Source organism: Manacus vitellinus, unplaced genomic scaffold, assembly GCF_001715985.3.
Source record: "Manacus vitellinus isolate BGI_N305 unplaced genomic scaffold, ASM171598v3 scaffold_21_pilon, whole genome shotgun sequence".
Lineage (NCBI taxonomy): Eukaryota > Metazoa > Chordata > Aves > Passeriformes > Pipridae > Manacus > Manacus vitellinus.
In genome coordinates, this window is record NW_021939546.1 from 7,244,606 (window position 1) to 7,264,644 (window position 20,039).

Below are 20,039 nucleotides of genomic sequence, written 5' to 3' on the forward strand. Positions count from 1 at the left end.
TAATTTAAACATTGTTAGGTAGTCTCAGGCTAAAACCAGGCCCTGATAGGTCTTATACTTTGCAAGAAATCAGCCATATATGGCAAGTGCTTAAGTTCTATTTGTATTGATTTAGGTTTATTTCTAACAGTGGGGTTCCTTGCTTCACTTCTTTCCATTTCACTGGGTTTGCACAGATGCCTTGGCAATCAACAAGTGCAGAATAGCTTTCTGCACCCATTAGGACTTTGTAGTTGCTGGCAAACATGATTTAATGAAATGAGTGAAGGAACTATACAATGGGACAGATCCTGGATCCAGTGTAAATTGGCAGAATTCTGTTGCCCTGCACAGCTGGTTTGAAGTTGTTGTTCCGTGCTGTTACAGATCAGAAACTGCATTAAACTGAGTGATGATTATGTGTTAACTCTTTCTTTGGTAGCATTTAGTTCAACCGACACTTGCTTTTTGATTACAGATTACCAGTTGAAGACTGTCTTAAGTAGATACAGGCTTTTACATATACACACATACAGAGACCATCTAGTCAATATATAAAATAATATATTGAAGCAGTGACTTTATTTTGCTGCTTATTTGAGTATTTGTTCAGCAGTTTTTTGCCCTGCAAGACCTCTTTGCTTTATCTAATGTCTCTCTTGTAATATGAATTCCTGCCAAATGCAGGAAGGTAAAAGTGTTAGTTTGTTTTAGAGTCGAGAATACTCTGGAAGACTTTCATGATCAGGACTGATCAGTTACACTGTGGCATTTACAATTGGATAGAATTCAAAGTTTCTTAAGCATAAATATTCACAAGCACTCCATGTCTCATGTGAATGTGTTGTTCAGTGATTCTGATGTCTGTTAGCACCTGACATGAAGTGACCAGAAAACTGTATTCATAACTTTCAATAACAATTGGATTGTATCTCTTTTGCAGTTTCTGACAAGTTTAGCTCTCAAATAACCCGTTGGTTTTTACCATCTGAGCTGATAAAGCTTTATAAGCTTTGGAAGTTAATTCAGAGAACATTTGAGTTGTACTTGCCATCGAAGGAGAAGTTCCATGTGCAGGGGGCTGGTTTATATTTGGGTGGGTAAAACTTCATGATTGTCTTAAGGATTTATATTATCTGTAGTTACACACAAGATCCAATGGTCTAAAGGCTTTAGAAAAGTGGTTTTATTTTTAAAAAACCATGTTTTTCAGTTCTTTATTTTGTCTGTGTTAAATTAGATTTTCTGATATGTTTGTCAGTGGAATTTCATCTTTCATTTCATTACATAAGCATCATCAGAAAAGATTTCATGAAACAACTATAAAGACATATCCAAATTGCTCTCTATTACCATGGAGAGCTGCAATTCTGGCCTTTGTAGCTGTACCCAAATGAAGGTTAATCCAGGCAGCAGGAGCACTGCCTGTGTGCCAGCTGTGCCAGCTCTGTTTCAAGGAGCCTGTCCAAGCCTGCCCACCACTGTCAGGGCTCACTTTTCACAGCCTTATTCTGGCTAGTTGGGGTCTAACTTAGTTCTGTTCACACAAGCTGCATCCCTGTTTTCTGGGTTTATGCATGGAGGATTTTTGCAGCAACTGGAGATTCTAAATGTAAACTCATCACATTTTAAATGTTCCAAAATGAAAAAAAGAAAAAAAAAGTAAACCTGACTAGTCTGTGGGTTTTGTGTGTGATCTTGTAGTGATCTTGTGTGTGAAGGGCACTCAAGGCAAGGGCACTCTTGCCTGGAGTGCCTGCTGACAGGGATGAATTGGTGTTGGGTCTCATTGACTGGTCTGTGGCTTTGCATTATACTAGAATTGACTTGAAGAAAGATTTCCAAGATTTTCTTAAAATGTCCTATAAATACATTTCACTAAATAGCGTGGATTCTTTTTAAAAATTGTAACAGACGTTTCCTGATTTTCTTTTCTTGCAAATTTACTGTGAAAAAGGTTTCTTATTTACAAAATATTTATCACTGTATCGAAAGTATGTAGCTTCTTAACACACAATGGAAAAAGCTCGTAAAACTTTTAAAACTAGGTTAATATTTGAGATTAGTATTCTAAATCCTGTCAAGAAGTACCTAAATTATATCAACCTCAGTGACTAAATTTTGACATTTACAGATGGGCCTTTGACTTTACAGTTTGTCAGATTTGACCTGCATATCCTAGGCTATATCAAATATGGAATCTGGAGTATGGAGCTGGAATCCATCTGTGCGGGCAAAATTTTTTCAAATGTCACTGTACATACTTTTTATACTTTAAGATAGTTTCCATCTGAGATGTGACTTACCACTATTGATACAGTTATTAGATTATATTGGAATTATTGGTTATTAGAGTATTAGAACTAATTTGAATTGAAGAGTGCTTATGAGTTTTGGACCTTACGTGAAATATTTTGATACGTACTTTGACAAGAGGAGCCAAACCATTGGTGGAGATTTTAGTTTACCTCTGAAACCAGAGAAATATTTTGCTTCTAAAAAATGAGTGTAGAAGCTTCAATATGTGATAAACTTTTCAATTTGTTGATGGAGCTGCTCATACACACCTCTGTGCTTACTCGAAGGAAAATTTGTGTACTCGGACGTTTTGTTTGAGAGACTTTGCAGGTTCAGAAAGTTCATCCATATAAACTCAGTGTATGTGCCTAATGGTAGTGGCTGGGAAAATGAAAGGTGCCAGGAAAGCTAAAGTTCCATCCTGCTCTGCCATTGTTTGCTGGAAGTGACCAAAGCACTTTTGCAATAGGTGATACAATATTCAAGTTGTATCCTGGCAGATGAAGGCAGACCAACAAAAAGACACTGAGATAACATGTGAAGTCAAGATTTGTACTTCCCCAAGAAAATGTGGATTTCTATATAGCCTATTTTAAATTTAATTTAAATCAAATGCCATGCTTTAATATGTAATAAAAATGTGTTCTATAATAAAATTGAGAAGACTTTATTGATCATGTTTTAAGCAATAATCAGTGTGGTTTGTCTAAAATGGTCTAGACTTTCATTTTAACATGTAGTGACAAAGTGGAAAGGCTGTACAGACGTATGGTGCTTTAATTAATGGGGGCAATACTAAGCTTTGAAAGTCCTCTGGAGCTTTTGTCTCTGTTGGAACATTGTCTGTGCTGTGAATCTTCCCTAATAGTTAAAGCAAATGAAGTAAAATAGCCTTTGGGCTATTTTGTTACACTGTGTTGTTGGGGAAAAATTAATCCTGTGCCATTTTGCATTTGCTGTCTGTGAATCAAACTGTGAAAGCTAATTTAAAAACTTTCACACTCGGCTTGAATGAGGACTGTCAGTGCTTGGAGAATGTCAAATAGAACACAATTAGCTCCAAGTGAGCTAGCTCAGATATACCCACCAGCCTCAGAATGCCCAACCTTAATGACTGCTCTGATAAACTAACAGAGGTGACAGAAAAGAATTTAAAAGAATTAAGTTGCTGCTGAAAACTCACCCTGTATAGAAGAGATCTTTGAAACCGAAGTAGTTTGTACATCAAGTGACAGGGAGGTGGTGAGATCCTGTGGAAAGCTAAATACAACACAGAGCTGCATCTGTGAAAGGGAGACAAACCCACTGATGAACCTGCTCAGAAATTTTAAAGACATAAATTATTTAGGTGTTGAGCAGTTAAGTTGCCATTTATGGTCCCTGAAGTAGTTGGGTGTCATAGGTATTTATAGAAGAGGCAGCTGGTACAGCTGTGGTAGATTGAAGTCCTGGAATGTTTTAGAGAATGATGGAACTACTGCTGTTCTAGTTTGGAGAAATAATGGGGGTTTGAAGTTAATCTCTTAAATGTATCTGTTTATCAAATGCTGCATCGACCTATAATGGGGACATCAGGTGTGAACTTAACTGATAGAGTGACATTCCAAGCTTTGTTCTGGGTGTTCAGAGTAACTCTCACGCTTATGGATGTGAGCAGATCTCTCAGACTACAGATGTTCTAGAGATGGGGATTTTAGGAAAAAGACTGAAGAAGAAATAGCTGAAGTTGTGAGAAGAGTTATCTACAATGACATCAACTGCCACTCTAAGTATAATGACTCTTCCCTTGAAAGATGAGGTTTGTCAGTCACAGTGGACTGTGGCTTTTGGATATTATTTTTCCATGACAACATGTCAGAAAATGTGTTTAGGGCTCATTCAAAACCTTTTTATAATTTTTTTTCCCCTGTTTTTCTTGGAGAAGGCTACCTGCAGAGACTTATCTTCAGGTGCCGAGTGAGGTCTCAGCTCAAGTTACTTGATGAGAATTATAGTGAGCGACCACTGATTTTCCTCATGGAGAGAGACCTTGATGGTAAATTGAAAAGAACTCAATCTGTAAATTAGCATTTTACATGTCATGCCTTCTTATTTGAGCAACACGAATTGTGCAGACAACAGCAACATTTTTAGTTAATGAACCCAACCATGAGCACTATTCACGTTTAACATATTTACAGGGGGTAGCATCCAGTCAAAAAAACCCATTAATTCTCTTTGCATGAATATGGTGTGCATGAGTGCATACATTTGTGTGTGGATTTGTATATATGTGTACACTATTAGTGTATGCAGTGTTAAAGCATATATAGTAATTCAAGAAGAATCACCAAAGAAGTTTCATTAGGCATGTAAATATATTCAGCAGAAGATTTAAAATAACTCTTTAATGGAAAAAAAGGAAAAACTGTGCCATTTGACATGAGAAATCTATTTTGAACTGTAGTATACGCACAGTCTGTTTTTTGCTTTTCCTTGCTTGAAGTTGTTGCCTGAAATATTATTGTGGCATGCAAAGGCTTGAAGTTTAATTTTAAATTTAATTTGCTTGAATGCTGGCAGGATATTTTTACATAGTAAAATGGCAACTTTGTAATATTTGGCACTCAATTTCTATAGAAATGGCATTCAGGATACATCTTTGGGCTCATAAGTAAAATAAGATGAAATCACACATGTTAGTGATGATTTTAAAATATTTTCAAGACTGTGTAAATGTAATTTCTGCTTTGATTTTTTTTTTTTAGTTATATGGGCATCAGGGGGGAGGGTTTGTAACAGTCATATATATATATATTTATACATAAAGCTGTGAATGAACTTTTTCAATCTGTTAATCCAAATGTTCTTTAATAGATAAAAATAGAATCAAATTACTTCACATAAGAATCTGAGATTTATTTAGTGAGCTTCAAACAGAATTATTCTTCCAATAATATTCTGAATATTCTCAGGTTTTGAATAGGGTGCCAGAGGATTACTTTGCTGCTAAAGACTGGGCATCCTCACCTGTGTTTGCTTATGATCTGGTGACACCAGTTGTTCTTCCTGGTGGGATTGCTACGTCTTGCTGAGAAAATATATTTTAATGGCTATTATTAATCTGAAGTATTTGCTTTGAGGTGTTCAACACTTGTTACCAATATAACTTTCTCTTCAATCGTGGGCATCTTTGTGGAGATATTTGTGAAGGTCACTGAGGATCTGTGTGGGTTATCTCCCTGTGATGTTTCCGAGCCGTTGGCTCTGATGAGGATCTGTCTCTGCTCGTGGTGCTGCCTCCAGAGCAGGTTCATTCCCTGTGGGCAGACCCAGCCAGCAGCATCGATCCTCCTGCTGCTGCTCCTGCCAGGGCTGCAGCATGAGAGCAGAGTGCAGCATAAATCACAATGGGACATCTCTACTGTGTGTTCCTTTTAAAGTCATCAATCTGGGGAATATAAACCCCTGTCCGGAACACAGACACATATCCTTTCGTGTCTATTTGAACCACAGGCTGTGTTGCAGGTGTTCTGAGCTTGCCCTCACAACCCCTCTATCATCATCTGGGGCAGTACAGGACTTTGAGCTGGCCTCTTTGCAGGGAACTAAACTGGCAAGCAGTCCTGCCTTCTTCAACCAGGCTGCTTCTCAGCATGTCCTGGCGCTGAGTGTATGTGGCAGCAGAATTTTCTTCCCACATGGTTAGTTTGGTCAGATGAGCCCCGTTGATTGCCTTGCCAACCCTGCCATCCTGCTTTCATTGGTGCTGTACCTGAAACCAGCTGGTTCAGGTGTGAATGTGGTACTTTGTTGTGCTTCTGAGGTGATGTTAGATCTTCAGGGGTGTACAAATTTGTGGGGAGGACCAGAGAAGATGAGAGAGAGGCATTTTTCTTGGCTGAATGTCACATTTCCTAAGGAAAGTCTTTGGCTCAAAGACTGTGCCTCTGTGTGGTTGGTTGGTTGTTTTATTTACTAAAGTAGTCCTTAATAAAGAAGTATTTACTAAAGTAGTGAATGCTCTGTGAGCATTCGGGGCTCAAGACTGTGTTTTGTCTTTCCAAACGCTTTTTGACACTGTTTTGACACAAATGGATCTGAAAGTCACAGTTAACAACTAAAACTCCTGTTTTTCTTTCCTGTCCTGTTCAGTCCAAGTCATGTTTGAGAGATAGTTACCACTGCCAGACTCATATCACTTATTGCTGAAGTAACTTTTGCAGGAGTAGGTGCTGAAAGAATGCAGCTTGTGAGCTGAATTCCACAAGATGCTGCAATATGGTTGCTGTACACCTGTGTTGCGTCTTTTTCCCTGAATGTTACTACACACACACACAAAAATGTAAATTACTGTTACAGAGCCAAGCACATCAGTAAAGAAATGCTAAATTTAACATTGTCCAGATGGAAGGTAACAGAATGCAAAGTTGTGTGTGCAGTGTACAGAGTAACTTCTCTTTGCCATAAAGTCTTAGTAGGAACATGTCTGTGCTGGAGGATCAAAGTCAGGAGTGAATGATAAAGGCAGTCACTGTGGGAAACTTCACTGCTTAGTGAGCAGGGGAGGAGGAGGAGGAGAGTGGGATGATCTCATGCCTCAGGGCAGCAGGACAAGGTCCTGGAGGTTGATCTGTGAGTGTCACTGCTTTTGCTGTGTGTCATGCAAGATGTCAGCTCTGGCAGATAGAGTTTGGTGTGGTAAAGTTATAAAGAGCTAGAAAGAGAATCATTAAGGGAAATGTCAGGCAACTTTAACAACACATGATGTTACTAAACACCACTATAATTAACCCAAAATGTATTGACAGTAATCAAAATAGCAAAATCTCTTCAAAAATGGCCAAAAATACTAACAAAATTATTGTAACAAACATTAGTTTTGACTCAAATTTTATAGGCATGTTTTGGGCTACTGCAATGTGCACATCTTTGAATAGATTACCTGAGTTTATGCATTAAATCCATTAATTGTAGTTACTGTGTAGCCACATGTAGCTTCATGTACCTATGAACTACAAGTATAAAGTGTTTTCTGTGACTGGTTGAAAATAAATCCACAAAACTCTTATAAGCATTGTTTGCAAAAGAAGCAATATTTTTAGACAGTGAAGTTTTCTTTGCCAGTGTGGTACCATGTCAACAGGGGTTTTTTGTTTGTTTGTTGGGGTTTCTTTAGTTTTTAGTTGACTTTATCATTAGGCACTGTTCTGTACTGCTACTATTCCCAGTGTAATAATAATCAATAATCTACCCTTCTCTTTTTGAAAAAAATATATCTGAAGGTGTAACACATTATGCATGTCTTTTTCTTTTATGAAAGAAGCACCTCTATGCTCTTACTAAAATTAAAGAATATAATGTGTCTTAGGCTTCTTAAAATCTAAGTAGGATGAAGAATTCGCTGCAGATGATCCTGTGGAAAGGCTTTGCAAGAGGAGGGCAATCAAATAGGGATAATTAGAGTTACTATTTAAATATGCAGAAAGCAAAAAAAGCTTATCTGGAAAAGCAGAGTGAAGTTATAACAGCATAAGACTAATGTAAGAATGATATGCAAGCAATAAAATCACATCTCCCTGACTTTGTAAGTACAAAATAATAAGCAATATTTAATAATGGAGACTATAATAGTCTGGGTTATAAACCCAGTGGTATGTGATTGTACCATTAGCTCTTACCTGAAGGGGATAGATTGGTTTAACACTGATAGAGTGGAGCTGCGTGAGGATTACAGGCATTTGGAATGTGTTTGCAGTAATTGCTGAAGATAATCTCTGAGCAGTTAACTCAGAATAATGATACAAAGTTAGCAGGATGTCTGTTCTCGGATTTTACTTCTTCCTCTGAAGCAGCCTGAATGAGTGAACACCTCTGAAGGAAGGAGATGGGACTCTTGCTGCTGGTGTGATTTAAAAAGGTTTGCTGAAGAACAGCATTATGTGCTATTAAGAACAAATCCTGCTTGGCAGAGAAATGGGTAGGATGGTCTTCAAGTTCTTAATCATCCCTGATTTTGTAACTCTGTCATTATTTTCATTAATTAACTGGAGTGGGTAACACAAACATCATACTTCTTCCAAAACTAATATTGCTGCCTGCTATTTAGTCTGTGGAACTGAAAAAAAGCCCAAACCAAACCAAGATGTTAAAGTGACACACAGGCAATAACTTCATTGAGGGCGTATTTATCCCAGCAGTTTTAATTGGCCATCGTCTGCAGTCTCACCGTATTGTGCTGAGAGCCTGTCTGGTGTCACAAGCTGGGCAGAGCCAGGTCTGCCTAATGCTGGGCATTGGGAGGAAGGACCTGCTGGAAATGCTGCAAGTCAGAAGCTGGCATTCTTCCCTGGGCCTCAGCTACAGGGCACGTGGGTGCCAAGGGTGCCCTGCTCAGGAGCCGGGGGCCTGACCACTGGAATTCTTCTGAGTTCCCCTGGCCCTTTCACAAGGGCTTAACCCAATGGTCCTGGCTGTCTTCCAAGTGCAGTAATTAAATTCTGCATTCCTAAATTCCCTCTCCTTTTAATTGGATTAGGTTTTCTTCACCTTTTGGCTTTAAACTCAGCTGGCAAAACAACTAGTTTTCATTGTAGCAGAAACTTTATTTCAGATTAGGTTATATTATCTTTGAATATAAAGTACATTGTTTTAAGTGTGCCAGATGTTTCAGGAGAGCAGTGTACAAGGGAGACCAGCATTTTACTTCTATTTTTATTTGACTGTACTAAAGGACACTCATTTGATGGTTATTCTTGTTTACTTTCTCAGTTTACAGGCCTTGTTGAGACTGAAGAATCAAAGACGGTTTATTAGAATATTTTAGATCTTTGCTGCATCGAGGAAACCTTTTGTTTGTCTCTCTGTGCAGCTTTCATCTCTTTTGTGTAGTCAGTGAAATCTAGGGCATCACTGGAAGTTTAGTGTGTATCCAAATGTTCATCTGATCACTGAGATTGCTCAGTACTTTGCAGAAACCAGCTTGTAAACAATGGAATCTGTGCTACATCTCCCCTAAAATATGGTTTGGTTTCTAGTGTGCCAGTAACTTCTGTTCGTGTACTGAAGCCTAAATAATTGATTTTTCAGTGTGTGCCATAGCACAGCATTTTAAAACCCAGGCTGCCTTGTCAATGCATATTGTGATTCTGCACATATTTTAATTAATGAACAGAGATATCCAAAAGATGTATGAAGTAATGAGAGTGAATACGTGGTTTAAATCTGAGAAGGTAATTTCTGGACAGTACAAATCTTTGCTATGGATAAAATTCAGATTAGTTCACTGAATGGTTCACCTGGCCCTAATGATACCTAAATTTAGAACTTGTGAGCACCACTGCCCTGCAATCAGAATATGTTTTGCCCTGCATAAAATGGAATTATATTAGTCAATTTGCATTAGCCAAGTCTGAAGTCTGTGTCTGGTTGGATTTAGTTGCACTCTGCTGATGACAGGGCTCTGTTTGGCTTTTTGTTTGACCTGGATATGTGTATCTTTCTTAGTGCTGTCAGTCTTCTCTCATGTTGCTCTGTGTATACTCCTGTTACAGAAAATCCAAGAGCCATAGCCCTTTATTAAATTATAGAGTACATTTCTTGTGCCTGTAATATTTACCTTTGGGCATTAGGACTCTTTTTTCCTAGAAAATAACCTGGTAGAGGATTTCGTGGAAGGTTCTTTGTCTAACCTCTCTGAAAACTCTTGAAAGAAAAAAAAATGAGAAGACATCGAGGCATGTCTGTGTGAAAGTCTTTAGAAAAAAAAAGTAGTAGTAATGAACACTTCTGCCTCCTTTTCTTTTTAAATTAAGGAACGTATTTCTTTTAAGTAATTGCACAAAAGTATTCTAAAACCCCACCTGTGTTATGGACTGTAAGTGTGCTTTCTATAGCATTGTGCCCCCTTTCTCTGTATGAATTCTAGAGGACAGCTCCAAACTGACATAAAGACTTTTTGTTTTGGACTAGGTTTTGTTGGTATGCAGGGAGGGCGGGTAAACCCAGCACCCTCTCCTTCATCCTTCTGGAGGAGGATTAATCATGATTACAGCTGCAGAATAATGCAGATCTTTGCTGCTAGGGCTGGAGAGGGGGAAGGGATGGGCAGTAGGGAGAGCAGAGGACATCATCAGCTGTCTTGCCTTCTTCCCTTCCATGTGCCCCTCCTGCCCTTGGAGGCACCATGGTTAATGGAGGAATTGCAAGTAGCAGATTTTCAGGAATTGTTTTTCTTCTGTGGACTGAGCTGATCCCCTTGTATTTCAATTTATGCTTGCTGTCTGCCAGAAGCATTTCTTGACTTCATGTGCACTCTCCCTTACTACAGGATAAAGCACAGGACTGTCTTTACTATATGAGAGCGGTCCATGTTAAATAAAGGCACAGATTTGCTGTTGCCCATCCTACCTTTCTTTTTTTTTACTAGCTAATCTTTCATGCATCTTATTTTTTTTCCTTTAATCTAAAGGAATACATTTAATTTACCAGTAAGATGCACACACACACATACACAGAATTTTTGCATGGATTAGTTGTTTCCTTGATGAGGCATTAGGCAGTGGATGCCGAAATGCTGCTAGTTCAAAGGCACACAGATTTAGACCAGTGACTTTTACTGTGTCTCTGTAGATGGCCCCTAAATGCCTTGCAGGTCAACTGTTTTTGAAATGGATAGAAATGTGCTAATTCCTTCAAAGTAAATCAGAAGGATTATGACATCTAGGAAGAGGAAACTGCCAGACAGCTCCTGAGCAATATAACTAGGACTGACCCAACAGCATCTCTAAAGCTTCCAATAAAATTGCCTGAGGAGTCTGCCAAGAAGCCAGATGCTGCTGCTGGAAAAATACCTTCTGTAGCTTGGCATTTGTCCTGTAATTGCTTCCAAGAGAGAATAAACTGTAGCATGACAGTAGAAGGTGAATGGTTCCTCACTGCACACTACTTGGGTGATTTTTAAAAATGTTTAGAATATAAACATGATTTTGTGATGCATTACCACTCATGCAGGTCTTATACTCATTTAACTGTTTGAGTTATCAAACATATCTTTTTTTTTTTTCCTTTTTCCCTGGACATTTTAGCCTGGCAGCAGTTTGGTTTTTCTTTTTCCTTCTTTTACAGGGTCTCTAACCCAGGATCACTTGGGCTTTGATCCTGTAAGTGGGTGATATGGTCACGTAGACCTTTCCAGTTGCATGGTCATAGCAGAGTGGAGATCAGTGTGTTTCCTGGTATGGACGTTGCTGGGTGTGGAATTACAATACAGCAAACAACACCTGGCCCAGACAGTTTCAAGGGTCATATTGTCATGTGACTTTTTTTCCCTTTAGTATATTTTCCAGAACTGTCTGATATTATTCAGAAACACTGCTCAGTTTTATCCACGAACAGAAAATGTGTGGAACCTTCTTAGGGGATATGCTTCCTCCCTTTGAAAGTGTTTAACATTCTGACTGATAGAAAGCAGAGGCATTTGTGGAACAGTGTATAACAAAATCAGATACAAGGCACTGCAATCACAAATGAGATGAGAACAGATAAGTGAATCCAAGAAAATTATTTATGGTTTGAAATTTCTCCAGTAAAATCTAGCAGCTGTTCTCAAATACTTCTGTTTGATATCGTGCAGGAGCCTGCCCGCTGTTCATCTGGGCATTCCTGTGGGATTACCTGCATGAGTGACATTGCTGGTTTGGAGACTGGAGTCTTTAAATGGACTGGTCAAAACTATTTCTGTAGGTAAAACTCAGAATCACAGAATGGCCTGGTTTGGAATGGACCTTGAAGACCATCTCGTTCCAACCCTGTATGGGCAGGGACACCTTCCACTAGACCAGGTTGCTCAAAGCCTCATCCAACCTGGCCTTGAACACTTCCAGGGGTGGGATGGGCACAGCTTCTCTGGGCAGCCTGTGCCAGGGCCTCACCACCCTCACCAGGAAGAATTTCTTCCTAGTCTCTAGTTTAAACCTACTCTCTTTCAGTTTGAAGCCATTCCCCCTTGTCCTAGATATCCTTGTAAAAAGTGTCTCTTTCCTTCAGCCTCCCTTCAGGTTCTGAAAGGCCACAATTAGGTCACCCATTTACCAGACAATTTAAAATAGTGATATTTGTCAGTTGTGGAACAAGAATGTAAACATTTTTGCCTGTTAGTGTAAATTCATACTTATAGTCTCAGAAGTGTTTTGCTTTTTCCCCTTTGCTCTACTAGACAATGAACTTTCGCATAAGGCAGGTCATTGAGTTTGGTGTAATAAATCAAAAGTCCATTCACAGCAAGGTGAATTCCTCTGATTAGCTTTCCTAATACTTAACTGTCAGGAAACAAGGGCTGAGTGTTGAAAAGCAGCAGTGAATAAAGATCCTGACATAGGGGTTTTTTGTTGTTGTTGACATTAGGAAAGTTTGCTTTGCTTTGCTATAATGTCAGGAAGTGTTCAGAGAATGGAAAGGCACAATGTACAAGTCAACTCATGTGACTGAGAAAATCTCAAAGGGACCTGAAAAAGTTGGTGCAAAATCCACATCTGTTAAGCAGGTTAGTATAAGGCATCATTCCAAACTCTACTTCAGATTTCAAAGTATAGCTTAAGTGTGTAGGTATAGTGATGTTATTTTATTTAAAATGAATGAGAAGGCGAGTCTCAGTTCAGTCTCACTTGCCATATTAAGAAAGTCATCTTGAAATAAAAAAAAAAAAATAGCTGAATTAGGATATTTCTATAAAGGACAGAAGATGAACAAGTTTCCTTCAACTTACTGTGCCACTTAAAAACATGCTGAGCTGTCCAGGATAGGAGATGTTTAATTCCATAACCTTTTCTTCCAATTAGAATACACAGATTCTGATTGTGAGGAATTTGCATTTCAGTATGAAATGTGGTGTCTGACATTGCTTTTACCTTCTCCCTGGTGATGTTCCTGACTGCATTCTTCTCCCTTTCCTTCGGTGTGATGATTGCACCACCGCACTTTAGTAATCATTTAACAGCTCTAATTACAGAATACTGTGATCCCAACTGTGTACTTTGTCCTTTCTGCCTTCTTAGTCTCTGTTCCTTTGGTGTCAAGAGGATCACAAAAGAGCCGTTCTTCTGCTTTGCAAAAATAAATTCCAAAGGCCCTGCGTTGGTAATGTACAGATTTGCATTTTCTTGTCGCTTTGGAGTTAACGACATTGAATTTTAGACATACAGGGGTTGGTTGGTCTGGTATTGTTTACATCAGTCACGCCGGCATAACTTCTCTGACACTAATGCAGATACACCAGCATAAAATTGGTGTAACTCCAACTCCATTAAAATCAATGGAGTTACGCCAGTATAAGTCAAATGTAACGCTATTGATTTTGTGCTGGTGTGACTTTATTGACTTTAATGGAGGTGAGGCAGTTTGCTGCTGGTGGGACTCGGGTCGCAGGCGGGCTGTGCCTGGGCAATGTATCTGTAGCAGGTGTGAGTTCAGTTTCTAGTTTGCTCTTACACAGCATTATCAGAAATTCTTTCTCTTTTCTGCTTCAGGGTCAGCAATGCAGCAATCTGGGTGTAGTAGAGCCTTGGCATAATGCAGTTCATAGAGGAAAAGCATTTAGGTAATTAAGTTTCACTGAGCACAGGGAATCTCTAGTCCCGTCTGAATGACTTCCTCTGTTTTCTGGTAATGTAGTACCAGAGGAGTGATGTGAAGTTTTTTAAGCCTGTTCCTTTCAGTGGCAATGCTCTTTTTGATGTAACACCCTGAAAAAGCTTACAAATAGCACTTTGAGTGGAGCTTTGCATCTCGGAGCAGAAAGTACACTTAAAGGAACAATGAGTGTTGTATTTATACCCCCAGCACAGAGGGGTTTGTTATTAGTTTTCAGCTCTCTGGGCTGGAGTTGCATTCCCTGCTACACAGGCAGAGGAGATGCAAACATGAGCCTTGGGATCGCTGCCTTCCCGGGGTCTGGCAGGACAGTCCTGGGAAGTTTTTTATGTCTAACCTTTTCCAGGAGCAGCTTATTTCATTCAAGGCTGCAAATACCCTGGTCCGGCAGAATTACATACTTTCTCAAAGGTTGGACTTGACGGTCTTGGAGGTATTTTCCAGCCTTAATGATTCCATGATTCTTGTGGAACTGAAGGCTTACAGTGATGCCACGACTGGTTTTAGTGACTGCCATTTCCATTTTGATTTCCAGCCTTTAATTTTTTGCGGTTGTAGATTTAGGGTTTGATTCTCTCCCTTCTAACCTTGTAAGACTCCTGAAAGTGATGCTACTCACACTGCATGGTATACTTAGCTCAGTATGTATGTATATATAAAAAAAAAATGTATGTTATATATATGTAAAAATGTATATATATATATATATATATATAAAAATATTTTTCTGTTGGTCTTTAGTGACTGACTGAAATCTAATGGTTTTCCTTAAAAGTATTTGAATATTCATTCTCAGATAAATTATGAGCATGCATTATGTAGTTTTTTTCTGAATCCAAATGGCATATTTTGAAGTATTTAAAAAATTCCATTTAAGCAAGGTCCATGTCTTCTATTTTGCCTTTGTTTCCTGATTGCTGTCCTCTGTAATATAAAAAAGAAAGTGTAATATTAAAAGGACATTTTAGCAATTCCCCATTTTAAATGTTGGTGAAATCAATTCATTTCTTTGAAAAACATCTTTTTAATCTGGTCAGCATTTTCTGTGAGTAGAAAATTCATAGCACTTCTGGTGAATAATTGGTGAGGTAAAGTGCAATGTTCACCACTATATGGAGTGATTTCCAGGAGGAATTTCAGTAATTATTCCTGCCATCATCGGAATACTAATAAAAATCTTACTTTAGAAATATTTTATATGTCAATTTTTTTCCAAGATGCTCTTCTAGTAGTAAAGCAGCTTCAAGGGTGCTATTTACCCCATCTGAGGAACTGGGTAACATACCTGAAAGATGCTGTAAAAATAGAATAATGAAGAATGTTGTAAACCACAACAAACTTAAATATAAAATATGTTGTTTGCCTTAGTTACATGTAGGGTTTTTTAAAAAAAAAGAGCTTCTTGTTTTCAGCAGCTAAGAGAAGTATTTTATGAATACAGTCAACTATAGCAACTAAATGCAAAGGGAAATTAAATGCTGTGTTTTGAGTACTAAGTAGTTTTCTGATGTTAGAAGAATTAAAAAGGGTTATTTGGAAGTGTTGTTCTGGAAGACACTACAGACGCAGTACAGAAAGCATAATAAAGCACTTAAATCTCCTTCCTGTGTCTTAATATATAGAAAATCAGAAGTGAGAAGGTAAATGCTCTAGAGCAAACAAAACTAAGTATGAGCTATGGAGGCAGTTGTGAGTCTTTGCAGACTGTGTAACTTTGGGAGATGGAGGGAGAAGCAGGATGCTGAGTTCCAGAGGAGGGTCCATATCTGCTGAGGGAGTGAATTTTTTTGTAGAATCTCAGTTTGTGCACGTGAACAGTAAGATTCCTTCCACCTTTAGAGGCTGCAGAAATACTAGTAAAGAAATGGCAGGAAAGAGCAAGGAGAGAGAGTCATTTGACTTTGTCACTAGAACCAGTGCATTGTGCTGTTCTGTGGGTAAATGGCAAAACTGGAGGAGAGGACTGGCCCATGCAACAGCCTAACAGAGATTGTTTTCTGTTCCAGGGTAACCAGAATTTTAATGCTTGCTCTGGCTTAGATTTTGCTGCTAAGCACATTATAGAATTTGCTGTAACGAAGTGTCACAGAGACAGCTTCCCTGTTTTCTTTTGTTTCCTTCTCATTTTCTCCTCTGTGTCAGTATCTTAAGCTCTCTCTTTTACCTCATCTTCCTCTTTTTCTGGTTCTCACTTACAGGCCTTATTAACTGCAGTATATCAGTGAGGTTTGGATCAGTCCCTTGGGTTTCTGTTTGGAATTAGTGTAGTGCCTGCTGTAACAGATGAATACTCTCATGTTCCCGAGCCTTGACCATTGGGGAAATGAGCTGATGAGTACAAAATAGTGTGAGCAGCATCAGAGAATTCATGGCCTTCTCTCCCTGGAGGGTAGAAAGAGCACTGATGGCAAGGATGGGTTTTCCATCGTCTATTCGTGTGTGGTCCCACTGCAGTTCTCTGTGTTAGGCTTTGTGGTCAGATGGGAAGTGAATGAGTAACATTTTCTCCCTGGATTGCAGTCCTTTATGCTTGAACTGGTTTTAGTTTTCCAGAATCACATACTTTTAAAATAATTTTGTCACTTACATTTTACCCTTTCAGTATGTTGGACTTTGTTGAACACTTGCAAAACTATGGCATCAACATGATTATATTGGGTGCTTTGAAGGAAAAAAAATTGTTTTCAGGACTTCAGAGCCATAAAAGCCAAGAGCTAAGGATGGTAGCATGGCTTTTGTTTTGTCAAACCAGCATTTGGGAGGTACTATCCTCTTGTCAAATCCCACTTTGGGGCTGTGGAAAACTTAAATACCTAGGGAATGCCAGGGCTTAGTTACAAATCCTCTCTAAGACTGCTTTTCTTTTACATAAGCAGATGGAAACTGGTTTCAGGGGAGGCAACTTCTTAAGTTTTGAAGCCCTGAAGAAAATTAATTAATTCATGTGTTTTAAAGCCAGAGGGGAAGTATTATGATGGTCTGGTCTGACCTCTTTCATAACTTGGGCCAGGGAAGTCTCCTGATAACACCTTCATGAGCCTGCTCAAGCCTGGTGGAAAAGACAAGTGATTTGACAGAAGTCGTTGTTTTACAAATGCATGGGGGAGGCAAGTGGAGCATGGGACTACTTTCCCCACACATAAAGGGTCCAACCTGTGTTAATCCTAACTGCAGAGAATTTATGGAAATATTTTTTCACTGAGGCTTTAGGTTTCACGCTGGCGTAGGAGTAATAGAGAACACAGGCTTAAGACTTCTCTTGGAATTAAAAGCCAGTTAATTCCAGAATGCGCTGATTGTGTTCCTGCTGTAGCCACTTAATAAGGCCACAGAAAATGTCAGTATTTTGTTAAAATTAAGAGCTCTGAATCCTCTTTAGGAAAAGCTGAGGCATGCACATAACATTGTAATAGCCAGAGCAGTAACAAGGCACACAAGAAGATCGTTAGAGTGGATACGTGTAAGATGATGGATTTTTTTTTTTGGAAACACAGCTAACAAAATTTTGTCTTCAGAGCAGGGAGAGAAATGTGGCAGAACTGATCAAAGAAAATAGCATCTCATTGATAAAACACATGCTGCAGTACTTCCCACAGTTGGGAGACTGTAGTGTTTAACAACGGTGACCTAGATTGGAGGAGACAATAAAAGCTGTTGCAGTGAAGAGCAGATTGACTGCCATTCTCATCTGGGTAATAAACGGCTGAAATATGGACAGTGCATGGAAGTTTACTAATGTGGCTTACATAAAGACCTATACTTTTGGAGGAATTGTCTCTGTAGCAAATTCAGTTTGAACTATAGCTTGCATCTGACAGATGTTTATGTGCTCCTTTACAAAGATACCTATTACTTTATTCAAGGATCTATGAGCCTGTGAGAGTATGACCTGATTAGGTTTGAAAGCAAATCAATATGTGAACCTGTCCAAAAATAGACATGCATTTATTTTAAAAAATATTACTCAGTAGGATAGCCACGAGGGGATATAGCTTTTCTGGAGAGTTTCAAATGAGATAGCAGTCCTATGTTGTTACTTTAAAATATTCAGTGCCATTCAGATGCTACTATTTCCTGTTGGAAGGAGCTGACAACAGATGACATTCCTGATGCTTTGTACCCACAGCAGTCTTCTAAGACATTAAAACTTGCTTAACTATGGACCCTAGTGGTATTTTGTATTTCTTTTGAATTTATCTTTTTAATAAATGGACCTGTCATAAATATTTTCCTTTTGTGAATTGGTTCATGTAGAGTTATGTAGTTAACCTTTAGGTAAATATAAATCTAAATTCTCAAAAAATAAACTGTCAATCCAACTGTGACTTGAGAGATGCTTTAAGTAAGTGCCATTGAGCTGTAAAGGCTGATGCATCCCTACTGTGCTGTAAAACTAAATATTATTAAATTGGGTTGCATGCAGGGGGAGGGGAAGGAGATGGGGGTTGCAAGGGACATCTGTTCTCTGCCGCGCTTCTCTCCCTGTTTGTGGGGGGATTTGAGGCGTAAGTGAAGAGCAGCTCTGTCTGCAGCCGGGTGAGAGAGTTCCCTCACAGCACAGCTCTGAGCTGTGCTGGGGCCCATCGTGCCTGTGCTTGGGAAGTGTCATCTCCCTGTCCGTGGACCTGAGCACTTCAGATCCTGGAAGTGTCACTTCTGGAGCTGTTATTCCTTTTCCCTCTGTGATCAGCCTTCATTTGCTTTGTCCTTTTCTGATGTTTTCCTAACTAAGAATGTTAATCAAAATGCTGTTAGTTTATTTGGGTCTATTACACCAAGAAGGTGCATTTGGCAACCACTGCAACTCCAATTTGTACGTTGGTTTATTTTTCCTCCTTTTTGCTATTCGGCATTTATTCAGATCCCATAGAGGAGGAACAGGGAATTTTGTATTTAAAAATCAGTTCAGCAGATTTTGAAAAGCTATCTTTGAATATTCTATAATACACAGACAGACTTGAAGAGCTTATTAAAGAAAGCCCCTGACACACTTCAGCAATATTAAATCACTTCAGACGGTGCATGGCAGTGTAATGTTACTGAAGCATTTTAAAATGTTGAAAGAACCTGGATTTGAAAGTACTGGTGGCTTCACAGCCCTTACTGTGAAAAGTGATTTAAACTGTCAAAATTATTTCAGTGTTTGCAGTCTGTTACTTTCTTAAATGACAAAGAAGGGACACTAGTAAATAACTAACTGCAGTTAATCTCTGACCAGCTAACCAGCTGATATGCTGGGTTAATATCTTTATTAAATGCTTATTTAATAAGTGGGCAGCTGTTCAGACAGGCCAGATGGACTTCACTGTAATTGTGCTAATAATGAGAACTTTCTCACAAAAAGAAAGGGCAATAAGAAGATCCATTTGGTGAGGGAACATCATGACAAATGGCTCCAGGACAGTATGGTCCTCTGCCCTCGACAGACTGCCTGGAGTAGGTGGGTCATCCTTCAAAGCAAGAAGGACCAGCAGTAAGAATTGGAGTAATTTTTTGCTTAGATGTTTATTCTTTGTGTGATCTTTGCCATCCCCAGTCCTACCTCCCTCATACTGCTCCAGCACATTTCTGCTGTGGGTTCACAGCTGGTGTATTTTTGTATCTCCCCAACAAACACATATTATGTAAAACTGTATCTTGCTCTCTAAATGTTATCTTTTTGCCCTTATCCCATTTATTTTTCATAGGTTTAATTAGCAATTCTCAGAGTTCTTTACAAGAAAGATTACTAGATGGGTGTTAAAAATTACAGCTTTGTTTGCGTGGAGGCAGATTCTTTTATACTGGAAACATTACCATAAGCAAGAGGAGTGGCAAAGTATGATGTTCTCAGCATGAACAATGAATACATTTTTCATTTGTCTTTGTTCAAGTAGAGAATGAAGGCGCTGAAAGAGCACTGGAGTAAAAATCTGAACTTGCTATCTGGCAGTATGTTTATACCTTGGAATTGTTGCATTTAAGAATTGAGTCCTTGCAGAATTTTTTGCTTTTGGTGACGTTTCAAGCTACTTCTGAGATCATAATCTTTGACCTCCAGCTGCTGGTCCAGAACTACTGGTCTTCTGTACATCCTAAGTAGTGTCTCTAGCCTGTTAAGACATAACAGATATGCCAAAACATCTAAAATATAG

General features: G+C 38.9%; 1 protein-coding gene across 9 annotated transcripts in view; it reads left to right on the top strand.

The window, feature by feature from the left end:
- DAB1 (DAB adaptor protein 1) overlaps positions 1 to 20,039 on the top strand; it is a 433,753-nt gene that overhangs the window by 303,505 nt on the left and 110,209 nt on the right. The gene's annotated exons all lie outside the window — the stretch shown is intronic.